We start from the raw sequence: 23,640 nt of genomic DNA on the forward strand, positions 1-23,640 counted from the left end.
AAAAATACATAATAGTAATACACAGAATGCAAAATACATACATAATAGTAATACACAGAATGCAAAATACGTACATAATAGTAATACACAGAATGCAAAATACGTACATAATAGTAGTACACAGGATTCAACTGATACCATGCAAGACAGAAAACTGTTAGAAGCAAAAATACAGTTTTTTATTTATTTATTTATTTTTTTTAGTCTGATGAATACCTACTGCTATTGCTAGAGCTATAGCTAGACCTTATAGACCCACTAGCAGTTTATTTACAGAAGTAATAGCTTATGGAGATAGAGTGAGGTAGGGGAAACTATGTATGATCAGAACAAGAGCATTCCCACTGTGAAGAAAGGTATCAGTGCAGTAAGGATTTGAAGGCAGAGAGACTATTAGTGGTTCGGATGAGAGGTGGGAGAGAATTCCACTGTCGTGCTAGAGAAAAGGATAAAAGATGTTTACCTGGTGGATGGGCAGGTTTGTGCAATTTTATTAGGTTTTGTGAATTAGACCTTAGACATCTGTTAGGTTGATGCATTTGGAAAGTAGAGTCAAGAGAAGGGCAGAGAGAGAGATTTTAATATTGAGTGTCCCAGTGCAAACAGTATTTACAATAGTTTGTGTGTCCAGTAAGTAAATACTTCCAACCCTTCGCAAGACGTTCTACAAATTGATAGTTTTCACCACTTCTGGTTTTGAGGATATCTTTCCTTATACAGACACCTTTTGGCTACCCTTATCTCTCCTCAGAGACTCCAATTGGCTTATTTCCTCGAGTCAGGAATCTGACCATAGCATGTTTTTTGTCACTGATATAGCTCCACAGTCATCTCATTCCCCTAAATTTGCTTTTCTCTGCTTCTCACATATTCCATGTTAAAGGGTAACCTTACCTGTACTAAAGCAGCTAAGATGCTTTCCCTGGATTAGCAGTCACAATGTCATTGACACTCTGTGTGTGTGTGTGTGTGTGTGTGTGTGTGTGTGTGTGTGTGTGTGTGTGTGTGTGTGTGTGTGTGTGTGTGTACACACAGTTACAATTTACAAGCTGAATCAAATGTACAAATAAAAATGCTGTTTACTAAGGTAAAGAAAGTGAACACTTTTTTAATGGCGGTTTTGCCTGTAGCTTTTTGTATAAGATCATATTGCAGTGAGGTAAGGGAATATGCCATTATCCTACTGCTGTGCTATATTGGAGTTGGTATATATAATTAGCAAGGGATGTTGGGGGTGCCGGGGGTCTTACCCCCCTACAAAAAAAAAAAAAAAAATATATATATATATATATATATATATATATATATATATATATCTAAAATTATTGAAATCGGGGGTAAGAAACATATATATGCATGGATGTATATATATATATATATATATATATATATATATATATATATATATATATATATATATATATATATATATATATATATGGATCTCCTACAGAAGACCGACAGCTCACAACACCGACACCCACATCGCCGACACCAAAAGCCCGACACACGAAATACCGACATTGGGGAAACGGTAAGTCTCCATATTGCAGAATGGAAATATTTCCATTCCTGTACTGAAGTGCGATCTCAGAGTTGGTATATTAAAGTTACAGGGGGTGTGGGGGGCAGAGCCCCCCTCGGGTGGGGTGCAGGTGGGCATAGCGCCCCTGCTAGCAGAAAAAAGGAAATGTTATTTTCCTTTTTTCTGCAGTAGCACAGTTGTCAGTATTTCGTCTGTAGGGCTTTTGGTGTCGGCGTTGTGAGCTGTTGGTCTTCTGTAGGGGATCCATATAAATATATATATATATATATATATATATATATATATATATATATATATATATACATCCATACATATATATGTTTCTTACTCCCGATTTCAATAATTTTAGATCTGAGTATAGTGACAGGGACTTTAGTCAGTCTGTGTAAGGCACATGCTGGACTCCCTTGATGATCTTAGAAACCTCGGAGGTATCTCTAGTTGTTGCTGGTGCTTTGTACGGTACATGCCAAAAGGGGCGTTATACTCAATTGTGAGCCTGATTAGTGATGAATATAGAGGGGGTTATAGCCTTCTTTGCTCTAGTGGTGATGCCTTTGCTAATGAAGTGTGCTATGTAGAAGGCCTTCCTTACTACAGTAGGCACATGCTAGTCAAAGTTAAGGCCGAAGTCTACTTGTGATCCCAGATCTCTTACCACGTTGTAGGTACATAGAGTATTGTTAATTTGAAAGTGTGAAGGAACATTGTTTTTACCAAACGGAATGGTGATATGTATATATTTTTAACTCATTGGGCATAAGTAATTATTTTCAGGGGCAAACTGAGAATTCTGTCTGACTCCACTATTTTGTTCAAAGTCATACTGGGCTAATGGAGACTAAAGACATCAAACCCAGGCATTACCGACCTACAGGATGAAGCTTGTTAGTAGCACATTGCTTGGATTAAACAATATATAAAAACAAACAGAGATAAGTGAGTCAAGAATTAAAGAGAAACTGCCTAACGTGTTTTAAAATTTATAGGTTAGACTGCTCTTTTACCACCAACAAATGGAAGTTCTTATAACTGTTTCAGATTTGTATGTCCCAGCACATAGTATTTAATTAAAATTCCAAATTTCATGAACACAACAATTTCCTCCTATATTCATATCAGCATTTACAGATGTTAATAATATGTAAAGATGTGTGTGATTGCCTAAATTATTCGATAAATAATTGATTTTTGTTTGTTCTCTTTGATGCCCTTGAGCCATAACTGTATTGTCAGGGGCTGTCTTGGCATTAGGTGCTTCCTCTAAGCACATTATCCTAAGACAGTTCTCATCCCATTTGCTGGACAGATTATTCTTCAGACAGCTACAGGTCACATCACACTTCTCAGAAGGCAGTACCAGTGCAACAGATAAAGAATGAGGACCTTGTTCATCTTTGCAGTGTATGCTACTCTTGCAGTACAAAGTAAGTACCATTTTTTTAATTAAAACCAAGAAATGCTGGGGAACTACTGTGTACATTGTTACACACCACTACATATGACATTGGGGCATTATTACAGGTACATTTCTGTATAAACATGGTAATTATCTGGTAACCAGGAATGGCAGCGTTTTGTTTATTACTAAAGTCCTAGTTATATTTGAGTAGGTATGCAAAAACATGTCGGATATCATTAAACAGACATACATTTAAGACAAATCCAGTTGAAATGTATATGTGCACTTCAAGTGATCCTAATTTAACTAGTTTGCATGTTTCCAAGCTGCTTGTGTTAAAACTGCACAGTAAAAAAATTAGATTTTCCAGCACCTTCTACAGTCTTAAAAGTGCACTAGTATGAGGCATGTGCAAACATTGTAGAAGAAAAAATAGGTTTCCCTAAGACTGTTGTGTCTGGATGCATTACTGAATTCCTGAGCCTACATGCAATACAGTAAAAAAAAATCACTTCTCAATAAACATACTGATGGGCGACCAAGTTTATTGCACTGTAGTTATACAAAGTAAACAAAAAGTTGAAACTAACATTTTGGGGATAGGAAGTGGAACAGTGTCCGGGGTCCTGGCCATCCCATACACTTTGATGTTGAAATTATTCTGTTTTTTATACACCTTTAAGTGCATAATGTCCACAGCTGTTGCAATTTGCCTTCTTGTAGTGTTGAACTACTGAATGCATGTGGCATCTCGAAGTGTTTATAAGCAGCCTCAGCAGTTACATTGAACTATGTATTCCTCGCTCTCCCAGTTGCAGTTTCCTTTGCCTTCAGCTAACTCCAATTTGCAGTGCTCTCACACATTGTGCAGTACTTTCTGTGTGCCTTAGTTTTGTTTGTAATATACATGCAGCAAAACTAAACTGACTTTTGTTTCAGAGTACAAGAAGAGATTAATGCTGTGCCTGTAAAACAAAAATTAATTTGAATCAGAATTCATAGCATGTTAGAAGATTTGATCAGTTGTCAAAAATATTACCAATATACTCAGCCACAGTTGTTACATACCTCAGGTTAGAAGTACAATGATGTTATCAAATGAGTTTTCATTAATCATAAAATGACCTGGTCATCCTGCATTCTTATTTCTTTGTAATTAGTGTTCTAACTTCTCTAATATGTGGACATTTTAAGTAGCATTCTTTTCTCCACATAATGAGGTAAAAATGTTAAGCTGCCAAGAGTCAGGCTTTTGGAAAGTCAGAAGTGCCAATATGATAGGTGTAATGTTAGTCTGATTATTTTGTGGGTCAATTCAGCTTATTAGCATTAAAATACATTTTGCATTTTTTCAGCATACTTTCTCATCCCATCCCCCTAGTTTGCATATTTTTCTGTCAGGCAGGTTACCACTCCTAGGTTTTGTACAATCTGCTGAGACAGCTTTTCCTTTGCTCCTTTGGATATCTTAATGTATCGGAGCTTGGGTTGATTAAACAAACAGATTTTTGACCTATTCATTTTCTTTCAAAATATGTGAAAAATATTTTTTAAAATGGAATATTTTCATAGTTGAGTTATATTTACAACATTTAAGCTGATTTTGAACTAGAGACTGATATGCCAAGAATAATTAGTCCTTTACATGATCCCTCACCGTCGAATGTGGAGGTCTGCTCAAAATTTAAAGATACACAGGGTTACAGAGTGCATCTTCAGAGAGGGACAGGATGCGGCTATGTATTTACAACATGCATTTGATGACAGGGAAGGATTTATTGGGTTTTCACATAAGATTTCTTTCTGAAACCAGTTGATGTATAAAGTAGCTAACAAAACAGAAGATGTTCAGGGTTAAATTGTCTGTGCAAACATTACAAATTGCTACTTTTTTATTTTCCTTCATCTGTTTAATCAGAGAGATCTGGCACAATCTCTGATGGTCCCTAAAGGTTTGTAGACTGATTGTCATAGATACTTAAAAATGGGTATCAAACTAAACAAAAGTTAACAGTGTGGGAGATACAGCTATAACAGTTCTTTAATTCTGTATGTCCTACAACCTTGTTTGTGGCAAATCACAGATTAGTTAGTGTTGTAATTGTACAACTGGATTATTGCTTGATCCTTAAGTGGCACAGTTTACTCGGGTGTATTATAATAGGATTATGCTTGCAATTCTGCAATTAGCTTCATCTGCTAAGAAAGCAAAAACAAGTTTCTACAACTAATACTATAAAAATACAAGTCAACATTGTGATGTTGCTTGGTCTATAGAGGGCAATATTACTTCATTTCCTATTTTTGACTACTTGAGTTTCTGTAAAGGCACATAAATAATGCACGTGACAACTCCTGCTATGGCCCAAAAGCCATGGTTGTATTACTGTGTGAAATGTGACAACTCTAATGGCTCAGAAGTCACTAGTTGTGCTACTATGTGAAATGTGACTCCTCCAATGGTCCAACTTTCACTGGTTTTAGTGCATTGCGAAATGTGACAAAATTTCAATGGCCCAGAAGTCACTGGTTGTAGTGCTGGGCTCATTAGTAAATGTAGACCTCCTCATTGCCAGATTGTAGCAGTTGCCTTCAGAATAGGACTATAACTGAGTGTCAGGCACTGAATCAAAATATGAGACTAAACCATACTTTTCAACCTCTTAGTAAAGGAATCATGGACAAAGTCAAAAATAATGGGGGAAGAACTGCTCCAAAATAGGAACAGAGTTTAAAAACTGCTCTTATAAACTTAGAAAGTTGCTTAAACAACAGGTTTTGCATTAGTACACATTTTCAAAAGGTTATGAAGTCTGAAACACAAATGTCTGTCATTTACTGACTGCAATTCTCAATGATTTGCAAGAAAACCACAAATTTTATGAGGAAGAGATGAAATAGAGACCACAAATCTGGACATTCTGCAAAATCCTGAGCAGCTAAAAGGTTTGGATTAGATGTGTACCCATTCCAACTACTTGAAACTGATGCCATTGGCTGAGATTTTACTTGTGGACAAGAGGCATGCTACACAGGGAACAGAATGCATGCTTTTGATGCTACAGCTTCTGGTTTCACTGACTAATAATACCTACTGATAGTTGTCCTCCATTTTCAAGAAACATCAAGTTAGCTGCAGAATAACAAAAGGTAGTATTTGCGCCCCTCTGATGTATTTCCTTTTTTGCTCTGCAATACTCAGTTATAGAAAATCACAGGAACTGTTACTCTGATTCTGACATTAAATGAAATGTCCTGTTTCACAAAAAGAATTTTGATGGAAGGTACTTATCACTGATAAATAACTATCCTTGGGGACTTTTGCTTCCTTTTAGTTCCTTTTCAAAGAGAAACCTGCTCATTTATATGCCATCAGAGTGTCCGGTATCTTGGGATGAAGAGATCAAGCCTGAGTACAGTTAATATTAATTAAAGGTGATTTCATGTTTAAGTAACAGAGAAAAAAAATGTAGTAATGGAAAAAAAAGATGAATTTCTTAGGCAGTGTCAGATACTGAATGTCCATTTAACATTATAATGGCATGACTATATCAAAGTGCCAGTAAACTTAGGCAAAAAGCCTGTTGAACCTTCCTATTTTATATGTAGCTTGTATGTTGCCATCCCCCCTTATCCCAAACCTATACTAAGTTCTTCAGTACCCTGAACAGGACATTATCTGATAATACCCCCCTGAACAGGACATTATCTGATAATACCACCCCTGAACAGGACATTATCCGATAATACCACCCCTGAACAGGACATTATCTGATAATACCACCCCTGAACATGACATTATCTGATAATACCCCCCCTGAACAGGACATTATCTGATAATACCCCCCTGAACAGGGCATTATCTGATAATATCCCCCCTGAATAGGACATTATCGGATAATATCACCCCCTGAACAGGATATTATCTGATAATACCACCCCTGAACAGGACATTATCTGATAATACCAGCCCTGAACAGGACATTATCTGATAATACCCCCACTGAACAGGACATTATCGGATAATACCACCCCTGAACAGGACATTATCTGATACTACCCCCCATGAACAGGACATTATCTGATAATATCCTCCCCTGAACAGGACATTATCTGATAATACTACCTCTGAATATGGCATTATCTGATAATACCCCCCTGAGCAGGACATTATCTGATAATACCACCCCTGAACAGGACATTATCTAATAATACCACCCCTGAACAGGACATTATCTGATAATACCCCCACTGAACAGGACATTATCTGATAATACCCCCCCGAACAGGACATTATCTGATAATACCCCCCTTAATAGGACATTATCTGATAATACCCCCCCTTAACAGGACATTATCTGATAATACCACTCTCCAGCTATGGAGCAGTGTTGGTCATTTCAGTGTTAAATCTTCCTTTTCCTTTATCTGCTCAGGATATAAATGTCTGTATTCCTGTGAGAAACCAACCTTCCCCACATGCCCCCTTTTTTTCTTTTTGTCTAGATCAGATCCCATCATTTCTGTCTTCCTTCTAATTTAATAGTGCTGAGACTAGCGACTTGCTCCTTATTCCAATCTTTCCAGGCTCCAGATTATTTTGATGCTTGTCCTGTGTATTCCAGGAGCAGTTCAGTTGTATGCTGTTGTTCACATGACGCAAAGCACTCCAGGATGGGTGTGTAGTGCAGTGCCAGAATCACGGCCTTGCTCCTGCAGATGGTGACACTTGCAATAACAAAAAGTTTTTGTTTGACCTGCACCCACTTTCCTACAGTGCATAGTGTTTCCAGTATCAGTGTGATAATCATTCACAACCATCCCTCTTCCTTCCTTTTATTTAATGTCCCCCCCCCACACACACACACAAGCTGATAATCTCACTTCCCACCCATGTGCATAATAAATGTGCTGGTATAACTCAACAGCAGCACTGTGATTTTTGTCCTCAAATTTAGTCTTGCACCTCTAAGATCACTGATCTTCCTCATAAAATCATACCTGTCAAGAGTAAATATATTCTTATTAAATAACTGAATCTAGCCTATGTATAGATACTTTATCCCTAATTATATATATGGTCTAGTGTTTGAAGAACTTCTGTACTGAAAAAAATAGAAAGTGCTCATTTTTCTGATCCTGTGCTGTAACTTTTATAAGCTAACACTATGATGTGTTTTTGTTTTGTTAATGATAGAGTTTGAGGTGTGTTCTACACAGTCATGCATCATTTATAGATGGTTCCATTACCTTTGCTTGATTTACATGAGCTCACATCACAGTAGCTCAGTCACAAGAGCATGTAAATGAGGACCGAAGTACGTGCAATCATATAATGCCTGAACTTGAGCTCATCAGTTTACAAATAAGTGTGACAGTAAAAAAAAAGTTTTTTTTTGTTTTTTTGCTTTTTTTTTTTTTTTTTTTTGCAGGGGATGACCATACCTCTCAACTGTCCAGATTTTTGCAGAATGTCCAGATTTTTGCCTCATATTTTTGATCTGTCCTTCATAAAATTTGCATTTTTCTGGCAAATCACTGAAGATTGAATTCACTAAATAAAAATAAATAATGACACATTTGAGTTTCAGACTTTGTATCTTTCAGTAAACATAATAATGCAAAAGCTGTTATTCTAACAACTTTCTAGGTTTATAAGAGCAATATTTAAAACCTGTTCCTATTTTGGGACTTTGTACCCCCCATTATTTCTGTCTCTCTCGGGATTTCTTGTGCTGAGAGGTTGAGAGGTATGAACCTGCCCTGCATCTCATGTATAGGGCTTCCCTCCCCACACCCTCCTTACTTGATTATTCTGACTCTAAGGATACTGTATCATGAAAAAAATAATGACTGACAGGCAATTTAATGTCAGTCACACCCACTGTCTGGGGTACCTCAACCTCAGTCCAGCCACAAATTGCTAATGAGAGCAGATACAGCCTCATGCTGCAAAGAAACAAGCAAGGAAACAAGTAAACATAAGTCAATGCCATACATTCCATGTCATGGACTTCATGACAAGCTCTCAACTCTTCTGTGATCACTGCATGAGTGTAACCAAGACGCTCTCCTCCAAAAAACGGAAGCCAATCTGGTGGTCCCCTACCATAAACAAACTTTACAACAAAAGGAAGAAACTGTTGCAGAAAAGAGAAAAATCCCAGGATACAAAATACTCCCTCATCAGCCTCAGTAAGAAGCTGAGATCCCTCATAAAATCCTCCAAAGCTGGTTACGAAAATAAAATTGCCAAAGATTCCAAAGACAACCACAAGGCATTCTATAACTATGTCAAGAATCTAAATGGCAATGCTCAGATCTGCTCTGAGCTAAAACAGAATGGCATTAAATATTCTGATTCCAGGGATATTGCCAATATCCTGGCAGATCGATTCAGTGCCAACTTCACCCTCCCTCACCCCCTAAAGGGCCCATCTCAATACCAAAGGATTGCCAAATTCTGGTAATAATGGCCACACAGGTAAAAACCCACTCTCCAAGGCTACGAATACAGCATCCATGGGACCAGATGACATCCTGGGCTGTGTACTACATGAACTACAAAATGAACTGGCACCTCACCTAAGTGTCATGTATAATCATAGCCTCACCTCAGGCTTCATGCCCACTGAGTGGCACACAGCTACAGTTATCCCACTCCACAAGGGAGGGCCCACCTTGGATCCCGGCAACTACCGCCCTATCAGTCTGATGAGCCTGATCTGCAAGGCAATGGAACATATTATCATGGAACTTATAAACAAAGACATTGGCAACCTTCAAACACTGGACCCCACGCAGTTTGGGTTCGTGAAGGGCTGATCTTGTCTCCTGAACCTGATTGACTTCTTTGAATCAGTCTCCAGAGCCATGGACAAGGGTCAGGTGGTCCACACAGCCTATCTGCACCTCGCCAAGGCCCTTGACACCATCCCCCACTCTGGAATCATAGATAAACTTACTAAGCTGGGTATTAATTCCTAGGTCACTCAGTGGGTTGCCAACGGGTTTACTGACAGAGCCCACACTGTAAAAGTAGCCGACTCCAAATCCAGCTCCAGACAAGTGGAGTACTTCAGGGTTCAGTTCTGGGATCACTCTTGTTTGGCATCTACTTCTCTGAAGTACAGGCCAACACTAAGGGACTCTGGCTAACAAAGTTTGCAGATGACTGCAAACTGGGAGCCATTACTGAATCCCCAAATGATGTGGATATTCTACAAAAGGGCCTTACAGAAATAGATGCTTGGTGCCAGAGCCATGGGCTCAAGCTCAATGCCAAGAAATGTATAGTTATCCCCTTTGGGAAAAAAAATGTACCCGTGAATTACCATATAGGTGGTAGTACACTAAACACCAAAAGTGTGATGAGACGTGGGGACACAGGTGGACAGTGGTCTCACCTTTGATAACCACATCGCCACAATAGCCAGAAAATCCTTCTATGTGGCACACCTCATCACTAAGGGCTTTTCATCCAGAAAAAAGGAGGTCATTGTCCCATCCCTCATTAGACCCATTATAGAATACAACTCCCTGTTTGGTATGTACCTCTCAAGACATCTGCAACAACTGGAAAGGCCACAGAAATACCTCACTAAAAAAACTCACAGGCCTAAAGCAGATGGCCTATGCTGACCATCTAAAAAAAACTCCACCTATACTCTGTCGCATATCGTCTACTCAGAGGCGATATCTGCTTAACATACAAGGCCATGTCAAACCCAGAGCTGTTGGACATGCTACACTTAAAGAAGTCCCAATCTCTCAGAGACACATGCTCCAGGGATCTAAACCTTGTCACCACAATAAACAAAACATGCTGGAGGGATAGGTTCCTGACCCAGAGACTCCCCAGACTCTGGAACAGACTGCCTATACATGTCAAGCAGAGTGTCTCTTTGGCCCTCTTCAAAAGGAACTTTGATGATTGGATGGGAGATAGGAAATTCACCCCGGGGATCATGTCAGTCATCCAGCTAGACAGGGGTCCAGGTAAGTAAATACTGTGGGAAGAAATAGCCAGGGAATTGTTATGGCTAGGCTTATATAGGTCCTAGGGCCGATAGCCTAGTACCAACCTATGAACTTGTTAACCTATGTAATCACAAAAGAGTGGCATCACTTGAATAGAAGCATCATTTACAAATGAAAAATAAAACAAAAAGTGTTTCTATGGGGGCATATATATATATATATATATATATATATATATATATATGTGTGTGTGTGTCTGTGTATCTATATATATACACACATATATATATATATATATATATATATATATATATATATACATACATACATACACACACACACACACACACACACACACACACACACACACATATATATATATATATATATATATATATATATATATATATATAAATAGGTGCACTGATATTGATCAAAACATCCAAATCACAATGTTTACAAAGTTGACAATGAAGGATCGATTTTGCAATTGCCGACACACTACTATGCATGTACCAGTCGACAATCTCTGTGCATGCAAAAACTCATACAAGAAATATAGTTTAAAAGATATTTTTTTTTTTTGTGGGGGACAAACCCCCCCTGTGCCCCAACATCTCCTGCTAATTATATATATTAACTTGGCTGGATTCACTAACATCTACACTAAGTGTACACGATCTGTAGTCAAGAACATCCTTACCATATTTTTGTGCTTTCTAGTCACTCAGAAAGATTACACTAAGTGTACATGTACTCTACTCCCTCTCAATATTTAAGGCTACAATAAAATTAGTACAAAACTAAAATTAGGAGGAAGAAGGTGAGAGTTATGTTTGTGTTGTCTGTTCTGTCAGAACCATGTACACAGTGTAGGCCCTTGTAAATGCCATGGAGAGACTGCACAATCTTGGGGGAAGGTCCTGCAAGCAGAGGGTGAGAGTAGGTGACTGATCTTGTAACACAGATGTTTGGAACATAGGCGGTGACCTATAGCTATGATATGACTTGGGATTTAGTCTGTGGTGATTTGCACATGGATAAACTCCAGGGCATTGTTTAACCCACCTACAAGTGTACTTGTTGCTAATGTAGATCAAGAGTCCCCCACCCTTTGTCTCTGTACAGCTGATGGTCTGAATGTGTGGAAGGTACTGAAGCCTTGCATGGCTGGAGTATTTTCTTCGCATTTAAACCTCGCTAAAAGCACAGATGTCTATATTCTCCAGAGTTACGACAGCTTTCAGGGTGTGGAGTTTCTTGTTTAGGCTCCTAGAATTCAGCAGTAACATCTTTAGGTTTCTTTGCTGTTTTATTTGCTATTTTGATAGGTTTCTCAATTTGACATTGCCTAAAAAAGACTCTAAGGGGGTGGATAAAGTTTTAGCCAGTACTCAAAAGCCTACTGGGGACAGATACAGGCCATCCTTTGCAAAGCAACATGGTTTGTTAAACACTTCCTCCCATGTTGCTGACAAATATTAAATCTCCCTGTAAAGACACCAGAAACTACACCAGTTTTGGATTTGATTTCAATCATCTTTTGTTCATATTGTGGCATCATCTTTGGTAAAGGTAGAATGCAAGGCACATACCTGCTTGAGAAACAAATTCAGCATGTTCAACAATGTTTCTCTCCTTATTATCCAGGGAAATACGTCTCTGGTAATTAACTCCCACATGGACTATGATAAAATCATACTGGTACATGTGGTGTAATTACTTGTGTTTGTGTGTAATTTGACAGGTCCTAAGATAAGAAATAACCATCATCTTCTCCTTGTTCAGTCTGGTGAGTGGGGCATCTGTGTGTTATACAATGGAGTCCCGTATGACAAGAGTCCTAGGTAGTGTGTTGGCTTGCCTTATAGGCTTTGCTCTTGAGGATGCACTGGGTGTAGGTGTATGTGTAGTGTTTGGTGGTGTTTTTGGTGAGTGATTTTAGAGTTGGCTGGCATTGCCATTTATAGGCTTAGGAGGTCTTTGAAGTTCAAGCAGATTGCTTTTTAGTGCTTCAGCATAAGTTGGTTTATGTGTGTGGTGGATATAATGTATGTCTAGGTGTGTTCTTGACAACCTTGTTTGTATGCGAGATTTTTGCCTGCAGTGAAATTGCGTATATGTATGTGTATCTCTCACATACTGTGTTTATTTGTTTAAGAATTAAATGGTTGCCTATGAATTTGAGACAATTGCCACATTAAGGATGCCTATAGGTGCCTAGCTGCTATGGAGACATTTGGAAATTGAATATCCATGTTGCCTGAACTTGTATTTGGGTGGGCTATTCGAGGTTATGGACTCAATTACAGAGGTCTACTTGGGGGAACTCGGGTTTGGCACTAAACTAGGTTAAATTATGTGAGATTTGACAGTAGTGCTGTTACATGCAAACTAGCTGCACTAAGCTTGTTTCCACAGAATGGCTTTGTTTTAGCCACACTAAGTTACAGGTTTCAGTTCTAATGGTAGTTTTATTGAATTTACTATCTAGGAGCAGTGTTAATCTCTTAATGTAAAAACACCAAAAAAGATTGCTTGAGAGTGTAATGCTGCAACAAAACAACTTAAATATATTGCTCAGACAAGGCGATTTCAAGTATTTGGGGCCTTTAAAACAACAATTAAAACAAAAATAAAGCTGTAGCACTTTAAAGCAGTTAAATGAAGTACAAAGCAATAAAATAAATCTATCTGCCAAGGATGGAGCAGGATTAACTCAGGATCTTCTCACAGTGTGGCGAGGGTGATAAACAGATGGGAGCTCTGGGAAAATGAGGAGACAATTTGTAGTACGGAAGTTTTACTCAAGAGCAATACTGATTTGCTGGGCACTTAGTATTATAGACATATGGAAAACAATGGGTGGGAAAGTACTTAAGTAGCTTATACAACAGACAATAGCAATGAAGAAGGGATGGAGGGACTTTGGAAGTCAGATTACCATAATAGTTTGAAGCCAGAGGCACAGCCTGTGAGAGGGCTGGGGAAAAATTCAAGTTGCAAGAGGCAGACTTACCAGAGAGGGATTCAGTCATACAAAACCAATATTGTAGCTCTAGTCCTGTGACTCTGATCTACATCTCAATGACCCCAGGTAGGTCAGAATTTTAGAAACATTAGCTTAATGTCTCAGTGGGGCAGACTCAAAGAACAGGGGGGGAAACTGCAGAGAAGTAAACAGAAAGGCACTGGAGTGCAACTTTAAGTAGGTAAATGACAAGCAGGATATTAGACTCTTGCAGCAAATCTGGAATATAAACAGCTGTAAATGTACTGAAGCACAAACCCTGGAGCAGAATTCACAAAACTGCCTCTACTGCAATCCTTCCACAGACTAAGGCCCAGACTATGTAGAAATTTACCAATAACCAGTAATGCTATTTTTTAGAAAAAAATTTTGTAATAATCTTCTTTTTCCTTGACAAATCAAATTATGCAGTTAATACCAGACCCAGAGGTCTCAGCATTCATCAAAAAATAAATCAATTTGGGTGGAGAGAAAGGTTTATCACCACTGTCTTTCCTTGCCCGGAACAGATTTGTCCTACATGTCAAGCAATGTGATTCCTTGTCATCCTTCAAACATTGCTTGGACAGCTGGATGGGTGCCCTTAAATTTGCTCCTGGACTTACAGCTGCTACCTTCCCTGCAATAGGTGGTAGAGACTGAGGGAGGGTGGGTGTTGGCAAGGTGCTCATTGCCTCTGGTCAAACTAGTCCTATATGTCCTATGATGCCATATCATATCTTTGCCTGACTTCTTCCCTTCCTGCCTTATGTCTTGGATGAATAAGCTATCAATTTGCACTATCATTCCCATACATTTATTTGAAAATCATTAGCTGTGGTTAAAGAGCTAATCTAGGATCCTTCCCATTCCAGACCATGCACTGCAAAGTGTTTTTATTTAAATGAGCTGACTTGCACAGGTACCACATTACTGGACTGGGTACAACTGTGTTGATGTCAGATGTCTGAACAGCTGTCATTGGAAAAGCCAGAAAAAAGAAAGAAAACTGGTACAATGACAGAAGATAAACAGATAAATGGAGCCTCCTGCAAAGCAAAAAGCAAATAATTAAAGAAAAAAAATTGACTGAGGGCCCATTTTTAGAATGTGAGCTTGTACCTGCAGATCCCTGAACACCTGCTGTAATATAACAATTTCAAATGTTGCATTCCATACCACTGCAATATTGGCTATATATTATATCTAAGTGAGAAACTTTTATTTAATGCCAGATTATGCTATCTGCGAATTAAACATAGATACTTTCTGTTTGCTAAACTAGATGGAGTTTACATAACAAAAACAGTTATAACTCACACTGAAAGCAGATGTAACATTGTAAATCTTCACTTCAATTATGAATAAATGTGAGACAGGCTGCCTGTAGTTTTTTTTTTCTATTTCTCAGGTGGCCCATTCTTTCCCCTGTGAGACAAGGGCTGTGTGTCATCCAGGCAGCCATCAGAAGTTTTCTAATTTTAGAACCTAACCTGCTCCCCTCAGCGACATGGCTACCGATGTAATGGCCCTGCAACACCTTCTGCTGTGGGCATGCATGTTTCTGCACATAACCCATGCAAGCAGCCACATGAACATGGCTTGGAAGAGCCAAGTTCACATCCAGACTCGCTGCTGCATATTATACACCTTTCTCTCTAGTAAGTAGTGACATAACAGTATGTTGAACTGGCTCCATTCCCACAGGATGGACCATTTGGTGTCGATCACTCATTTCTGTCCTTACGCACACCTGGGTCTTCCATCAGTCAAGACACTAATAGAGCCTAGGTCATTTGGGTTATAGGCAGAGATTCTTCTCTTTACACTATGGAAATGGGCATTGCTGTCTGTTATTTAAAGACCTGTAAGACTGCTAAAATAGTTGTATCATGTTGTTAGATAACATATTTCATCTATAGTTAAATATAATGTTTTGCAAAGAAAAAAGTAGTGTACAGATTGTTTGCATAGTGCAGTAAACATAACAACAGTAAAAGTAACTTTTTATTATCACATTAATTAGTGATGTATGATCTGGATTTAATTCTTTATTAGAGATAATTCTGTCCAAATCAATAGGTTGGTTAATAAAATAATGAATCATTTGCTCAGAATAAAATCATTTTTTAGCATTTGCTGTACTGTTTATAAATTTTTATATTACACATTTAAGGAATGTAGGCTACTCAGAAGTACGCTCTACTTCAAGAATAATTATGCCAACCTGACAAGATCCAGTTTAGGACTTACAATACCACAGCTCTTTCAGGACAAATTTTTATAAGGACCTTTTCATTATAAGCCTCAGCCCAGCAAACCAGTTCCCATCTGTCAACTTTTAGTGATTACCATCTTAACACTGCTTTTTATAATTCAGAGTCCCATATCCAATACGCCCTAATCTTTTTCTCTGTCAGACACAAGAGTTTTAGCCCTTCAGCTAATATACTGTACGAGTGGTTTGTATCTAAAATATAAAATATAATACCTTGAATCATGTATTAGGACTGAACCCCAGCTGTCATATTCCAGGCTACTTTACCAGTGTATTCAAGTCCCTTTTCAAAATAACTCTCCCTCAAATGCTATACTACTCGGTTTAGTAATTTTGATTATGGGGTATCTAGTTTTAAACATCATAATGCTTAGACACAGTAGCGTTGTATCCCTTCTGAATAAACACTGTGTAGAAGTTAGAAGCTTATTTGCAATATCTCTAATATATTCTGAGAATTTTGACAAACATTCATATGCTACACTGTGTCAGAGTGGAAAATATATTTGAGCACATGAAGACATGGCTGCAAAAGTGAAAATATATTTGTATTTAAGAATTTATGTCAATACATTAGTACAATTTGTGGTTACAAGTATGCTCCGCCTCCAACCATGAAGAACTCTTTCACTGCAAAGTGACTGATCAGAAAAGTGAAAGCTTGGGATCCACATAACTCAATTTTCTCTTCATTGTGAGTGGAATACCCAGTAATCCAGAAAAGGTACAGTGTGGCACATCCGTGCATGTCACCAGGTATTTAACACATTTACATTTCAAGCATAGGCGAATGACAAAACAGCAATAATTATGTAGAATTTCAGGTATTATTCTGAGCCTAGAAAGAATTTGTCATTTGTCACCATTTGCTCTTTACAAGGATAAGATCCTAGAGACAGCTAAAGATGTTTACACTACTGAGTTAAAGACCTAAGTTAATGACTGTGAATTTGGTGAATTGCATAATTCATTAATAAGAGAATAATGTTACTAATGGAATATTTTGTGGTATAACAGTTAAGGGGCAGACTATTCAGAAAAGCAGATTTCACCTTATATAAAAGTGTAAATTTATGTAGACTGAGTGAATTACAAGTACATAATTAAAACAATTAGAAGAAGAAAATAAAATATATAACAGAATGGATATATGCATGATTCCAGTAAAATGGCAAAAATGAAACCTAGATTGAGAATGCATTGTAACTGTAAATGGTAATCAGAAAGGGTGCCACGGAAAGCACCCAAGGCATGACACCGTTAAAATTCAAACCCTATGTAGTACATGTGACTAAAGTATGAGAGAAAGAAATGTCCTGCATTTCATCCATTTTGGCAAAATCTGTAGTAGCAAGAATAATTTTCAGAGCTATGGAAAAGAAAAAAACACACGTTTAAGGATGGCAGTTTATGGAACATGAACATGAAAATGAGCAGTTTTAACACTGCTAAACTGAAAAGATGCGATGAGGTGGACTCTAAAAATGTATCAGAAACACTGACATAAGAGTGCAAGTCAGATTGTTGGCAAGTAATGCCAAGAATAAATAAATGAAAATGTTCACCTTACACACAGAAGGAGAGGGAAATATTAGATTGAAAAATACTTTTGAAGCACTGGAGATAAAAGCCAAATAGAATAAAGCTGTGTGCAAATGAAAGCCAGTGCGTGAAAAGTTACTGATGTGCAAAATAAGAATTAGAAGTACAAGGTCCTGTCTCAAATCATATCACCAGAAGAAGTAAATTCTAATAATTTTGCCCATTTGACTAGTGAGAAACTGTGGACAGTGAAACAAATTAACAGTGATAAAATGTGAGAATGCATTCCTATAGCTATTCAGGGACAGTCACAAAGATGTGGAGGCATCTCTAATACACTACAGAGCCACATTAATAACATAATGATTCATTTACATGCTTTGAAAGTTTACTAGAGCAATACCATAAGCAAATAAATTGTCTCCCTCTCACAAGTCCAAGACCTGCTCTTCTGAGTCCCAACACTTTGAAAAATTAAATAAAATTAACACATAACAGTGAATTCAAAAACTTGTAATAACACCTTGAAAGAAAGGGGAGCATTGACCCTGCACTCCTTTACTCATGTTACTTATATATAATAAGTCTGAGTTCACTGTGCCTTGGAAGAGTGAAAACACTCCAAAGCACCGCAACCTCAGATTTAATTTATATTTCCCAAGATCTGCACCTTCCAATGCACTATGCTAAACATTTTAGTTATGGTACTCAAATGAATCCTGATGTTATACCAGTGATACATATTCCAAAGAAAGTACCAGACACTACCAGAAGTAGAAGAGAGTAGAAAATGAAATGAAGTGGATGGAAAGCTTAGGTGTTACTGAGAAGTGAATCGGTACAACAGAAAGAGTGAATGCAATGGTTATTGTTTTAAAGCAAGACAAGACTTAGGTGTTACTGAGAAGTGAATCAGTACAACAGAAAGGGTGAATGCAGTGGTTATTGTTTTAAAGCAAGACAAGACTTAGGTGTTACTGAGAAGTGAATCGGTACAACAGAAAGGGTGAATGCAGTGGTTATTGTTTTAAAGCAAGACAAGACTCACTTTTCTTTGTCTTAGATGGCACATATTTGACTAGTGTGTGGGCACTGGGGGGGTCTAAGAAAAGGGGGGTGGGAGTGAGCTAGGTTCACTGCAACATCAGAGCTAGGTGCCTGGCTAGTTTCCTGCTGCAGGTTATATTCCACTCAGTCCAGATGTGTATATGAAGAAGCATGCACTCATCTTCTGAAAGAAGCCATTGTGGTGTTCACAAGGTTGTTCTTGGGCAGTGGGGAGGGATTAGGGCACATTACCCAGCAATAGTAATGACATTGCACTAGCATCAGCTGTCTTCTCAGTTGCCTGGGACATGAATCAGATTGAGCCAAGGGAATAAGGTGGGTCCAGTAGACACAGAAAATGAGAAGACTAGAGGAACTGGTGGGTGCGGATAGACAATTGTGAGGAGGCAAGAGAACAAAAGCTCACATTTGTTTTGATCCACAGGATTGGAATAAAGTGACAAAAAGTGACTCACTCCTTACTTAACATTGAGGAAAAGGTTTCACTGATAGCAAGCATAAGTTCATTTCCATATCAGATGCAAAACAGTGGATTCTGGCAAGTAAAACTAGATACAGAAATTTTCAAACTTTGTTCATTTAATATGTCATTTGTAAGGTGCAGATTTTATTTTGTACATCATATGCACTACAGCTGAAAGTTTGAAAGGTGTTCTATATATAATTGATGATTTATTATTATAGGGTCAGCATCAGACACAAGAAGAACATAATAAATTAATAGCATTGTTGAATAGATTGAAACAGCAACGTTTCAAGTTACATAAAATGAAAAATAGGTTAGACAAGTCAGAAACATACAGGTCATATTCAAATATTACAGGGACTGAAGTTTGACATAGAACAGTTTAGAGCAGTTGTTCAAATGCCAAATACACAAAACATAAAAATATTAGATATTTTTCTAGGAATGATGCAATATGTTGCAGAGACTATATCTAATATACCTAAGTAAAGATAACTTGGCTTAAGCAAACTGTTAGAACAAGGAATAGCCCTAGGACGGAGCTGTGATCAACAAATGCTGAAGAAACTAGTCACAGAAACACCAAGATTAAAATACTATGATGAGAATAAGTCAGTAGTGTTGCAAGTAGATACCAGTTAGAAAGGCATTGGTATTGACATCCTACAGGAGATTAGACCATTTAACTGTTGGGCAAAAGCACTTGCAGATGCACAAAAAAAGATGAGCTCTTCTAGACAAAAAAGTTCTAGGAAGCTTTAGTATCAATGTCAGAAATTCCAAGACTATGTCTATGGCAAAGAATTTGAGGTTGAAACAGACCCAAAACTCTTGCAAATAAATTAAAAAATGCTTAGTACAATTCATCCCCTTGCTACCTTTACAGATATATGATAAAAAGTAAAATGTAATTCAGACTAGTAACTATTCTGAGTGAAGCATTTTTACCAGAGAGGCATAAAATATTGCTCAAAGAAGAATACTGTATTGTTTATATAATATCACTGTTACCAATTACAGAAAAAAAGTAAAAGAGTTCCAGAGAAGAAATGACACTGACTTAGAATTACAGTAATCAAAAAAAGTTACACTGAGAAGCTTGCCTCAAGAAAAAAACATCAATGGAAAAGGAATTTAGTAAATAAATCAGTCCTATTTTTATTTTAAAGAAAAACATTTTTTTGTCCAAGGCTTATTGCTCAAGTTGACCAGATAACTTCCAATCAGGTGAGATGACATATGTAAAAGGACAAGTGAATAACATCTGGGAAAAGTAATGTGCAATGAAAACTAGGCCAGGAAGGCAGACTAAATAAGAATAAGTATGCCAGAAGAAGCACAGTATGCAGTTCATACCATAACAGCAATCCACAGGAAGAAATGTTAGCATACCCAGGACAAGCATATCTAAGGAGCAGAGTAGGCACTAGTTTGTTTCATTGTAAAGTACCTGTGTATCTGATATGTCTATGCTACTATTCCAAGTAACCTGAAATAATCAAACTGATAAATTCAACAAACATGCATGTGATTAGTGCATTAAAACCTGTACTATCAAGGCATCAATAATTGATTGTCATCATATCAGACAATGGTCTACAGGACTAAAATTAACAACTCAAAATATTTTGAATGTGAGCAGCTATTCAAAAAAAAAAAAAAAAAAAAAATATATATATATATATATATATATATATATATATATGCTGTTGTTATTCAGATTTCTTCTTAAAATGCATTTAAATCAGAAATAGTGAATACCATAAACAACATGATTAAAAAAACAACTGGCATTGGCACATTAAATGATTAAACAATACTGGGCACACAACACAAGAGCATTGCTACATTTAGTGTATCTGTTCATTCAGCCCAACTACATTGAGTCCTGCATTGTATGGTGAGAAATTAAGTATTAAAATAATAACAATAATGACAATTGAGCATTAAATACATTGTTAAAACCATGTAAATATAACAGTATTTTTCTTTAATGAATTACATGGTAAGGAAAAATGTTCCATTTGTAATCTTTCCATTTCTGAGAAGACATGGCCCAGAGAGGTACTCATAGCACCTGTTCCAACTCGATCTGTTGCAGGCCATAATTTCTTTAAAAAAGGATTGCTTTATCCCATACCCATCATCTTAATTGTAATCTAAGAGAAAGGCACACATAATTTTTATATATAACTGCCATGGGTCTACTTTTAAATTTAAAAGTTTCAAAACTTTGAATTTCTTAAGGTTGAGACCATAAGATCAAAGCTGTGAAACTTTGAAGTGTAAATAAAAAAATAAAAACAAAAAATATATATTTTCTTTATGTTTTTACAGGGGGCAAGCCCCCTGAACCCCCCCCCCTACACCCATTGCTAATTTTTTATACTAATTTCAAGATTGCAGTACAGCAAGGAAAGTGGTAAATACCATTCCACCCTGTGTGGCTATCTCCATTTACACGGTTCTAAGTTTCTTATGGTCTTGGCCATAACAAATTTGAAGATTTGAAACTTTGAAATTTAGAAGTAGACCCAGCTGTCATACATTATCATGACATACCAACCTCCTGACAGTTCACTATCAGAGGACATAATCCTGTAAGTGAGAATGAATTCTCCCTAAGATGTATCCATGAAGAACCTTGCAAAAATGATTGAACTCAGTCTTATCTAATGCATATTTCCACTGCAAATCCTCAAAGAGTTCCATCCCTGCTTGAGGAATGACTTAATCCCACATCCTTTATGCCCATTCCTTTATTTGCACATAGGAACATTTCCATAATTTGTAGCAAATGTAGGAACTGCGCTTGGACAGTGACCAGTTATCAAGCTACCAGAATATAGTATTCACATACTATGAATTACTAAATCATCTTTCAAATATATCTCATCCCTGAGGATAACATCAGATACTGTAAATCCTGGATGAGTGAATTGATCTTTTGCTTCCTGGAGGCTGAGTATACTGCCAGATGTATATTCATGACCTGATCCCATAAATGGAAGGAAGAAATGATCAGACTCCTTTTAGCTTTGGTAGTCTGATCCACACCCCTGATGATTTAAAATGTGTTTGTCCATAAACTAAGCTAATGGTAGGAAAAAAAATACTGGTAAGTTTTGTACAGAACAGAGGATTTGAGGTAGGGGACTATGTTTGCCAATAAAATTTTAAGATCCATCAAGAAATTCCACGATTCCCACCTAAACAATTCTGTTTGCTGGATCTGCTATATTGAGACGTCAGTAAGATCTTTAGAATTTTGGGGGGAATATCATCCTTATTCCCATATGACATATGTGGGATGGGCATCAATCAAATTAAACTTTGTCTTTAATGAGGAGATAGAATTGAAGCTACTAACTTTATATATTTAGAATACAAATGAATGCTTTAGTCACAGCCAAAGACCCTTCTTAAATTAACTATAGCAAGACCTTCCGAGATGGCTGCACACTGAGTAACAGCTTAATTTCAGCTCTCATTGTATGAAAACAGAAACTCAGAAAAGAGAGCCAGTGAATTTGTTATTTTGGGTTAATTTCAGTTACTGGCTAGTAAGTGCACTGCCTGGATGCCAGCAAAGAAGAAATTTAAAGGAGTATATCAACTCATATAAGAAAAGGCTGCAAAATGGAAGATGCTTTAAACAGATATTTAGATGAGTTGATAAAACTGCAAAAATCAGAGGTCAAAATGAAGAAAAGGCTGGCTGAGTATGAGTCTGCTCAAGAAGAGATGCTTCAAAAAATGTTCGGATTATAGGACAGGCCATGCAGGGAAAACCTGAGATTTTCTGCTGTAGCAGAGAAATTGGAAGGAACAGAATGTATGAATTTTATGAAAGTACATATAAGTAACTTGATTAGTATTCCACAGAAGAAGTTGCTAATTGAAAGGGCACATTGTCTGTATGCTCCAAATCTGGCCATGAGAAAGCAGTAAAGACCTCTAATAGTAAAGATGCAATCCTACAGCAGAAAGAGTTAATTATGACAAAACTGGAAGAAGAACAAACTACTAAAATTTGGAGACAGTAGAGGGTTTATGGAAAATGATTACTCACTATACAGCAGTCAGAAGAGGAGAAAATGTATTCCAGAAATCAGGGAAAGTCGACCAGCAATTGTGAAATTCAAGATGCTGTATCCAGCTATTTACAGAATATTTTTTTTCTTGGAGGATCAATGTAATTTTTTGAAGGAGAAACATGCTAAGGAGGAAAGTCAAAAGTTTGTCCAACAAAAAGTGAGCTATCAAACTAGGGGGTGGGACTCTGTTTCTTATCCTTCTACTAATAAAGCTCATACAGAAACTAAGCCAATGAAACCTTTTCCAGTGT

This window comes from Protopterus annectens, chromosome 9.part0 (assembly GCF_019279795.1).
Source record: "Protopterus annectens isolate FY-2018-M chromosome 9.part0, PAN1.0, whole genome shotgun sequence".
In the NCBI taxonomy this organism is placed as follows: domain Eukaryota; kingdom Metazoa; phylum Chordata; order Ceratodontiformes; family Protopteridae; genus Protopterus; species Protopterus annectens.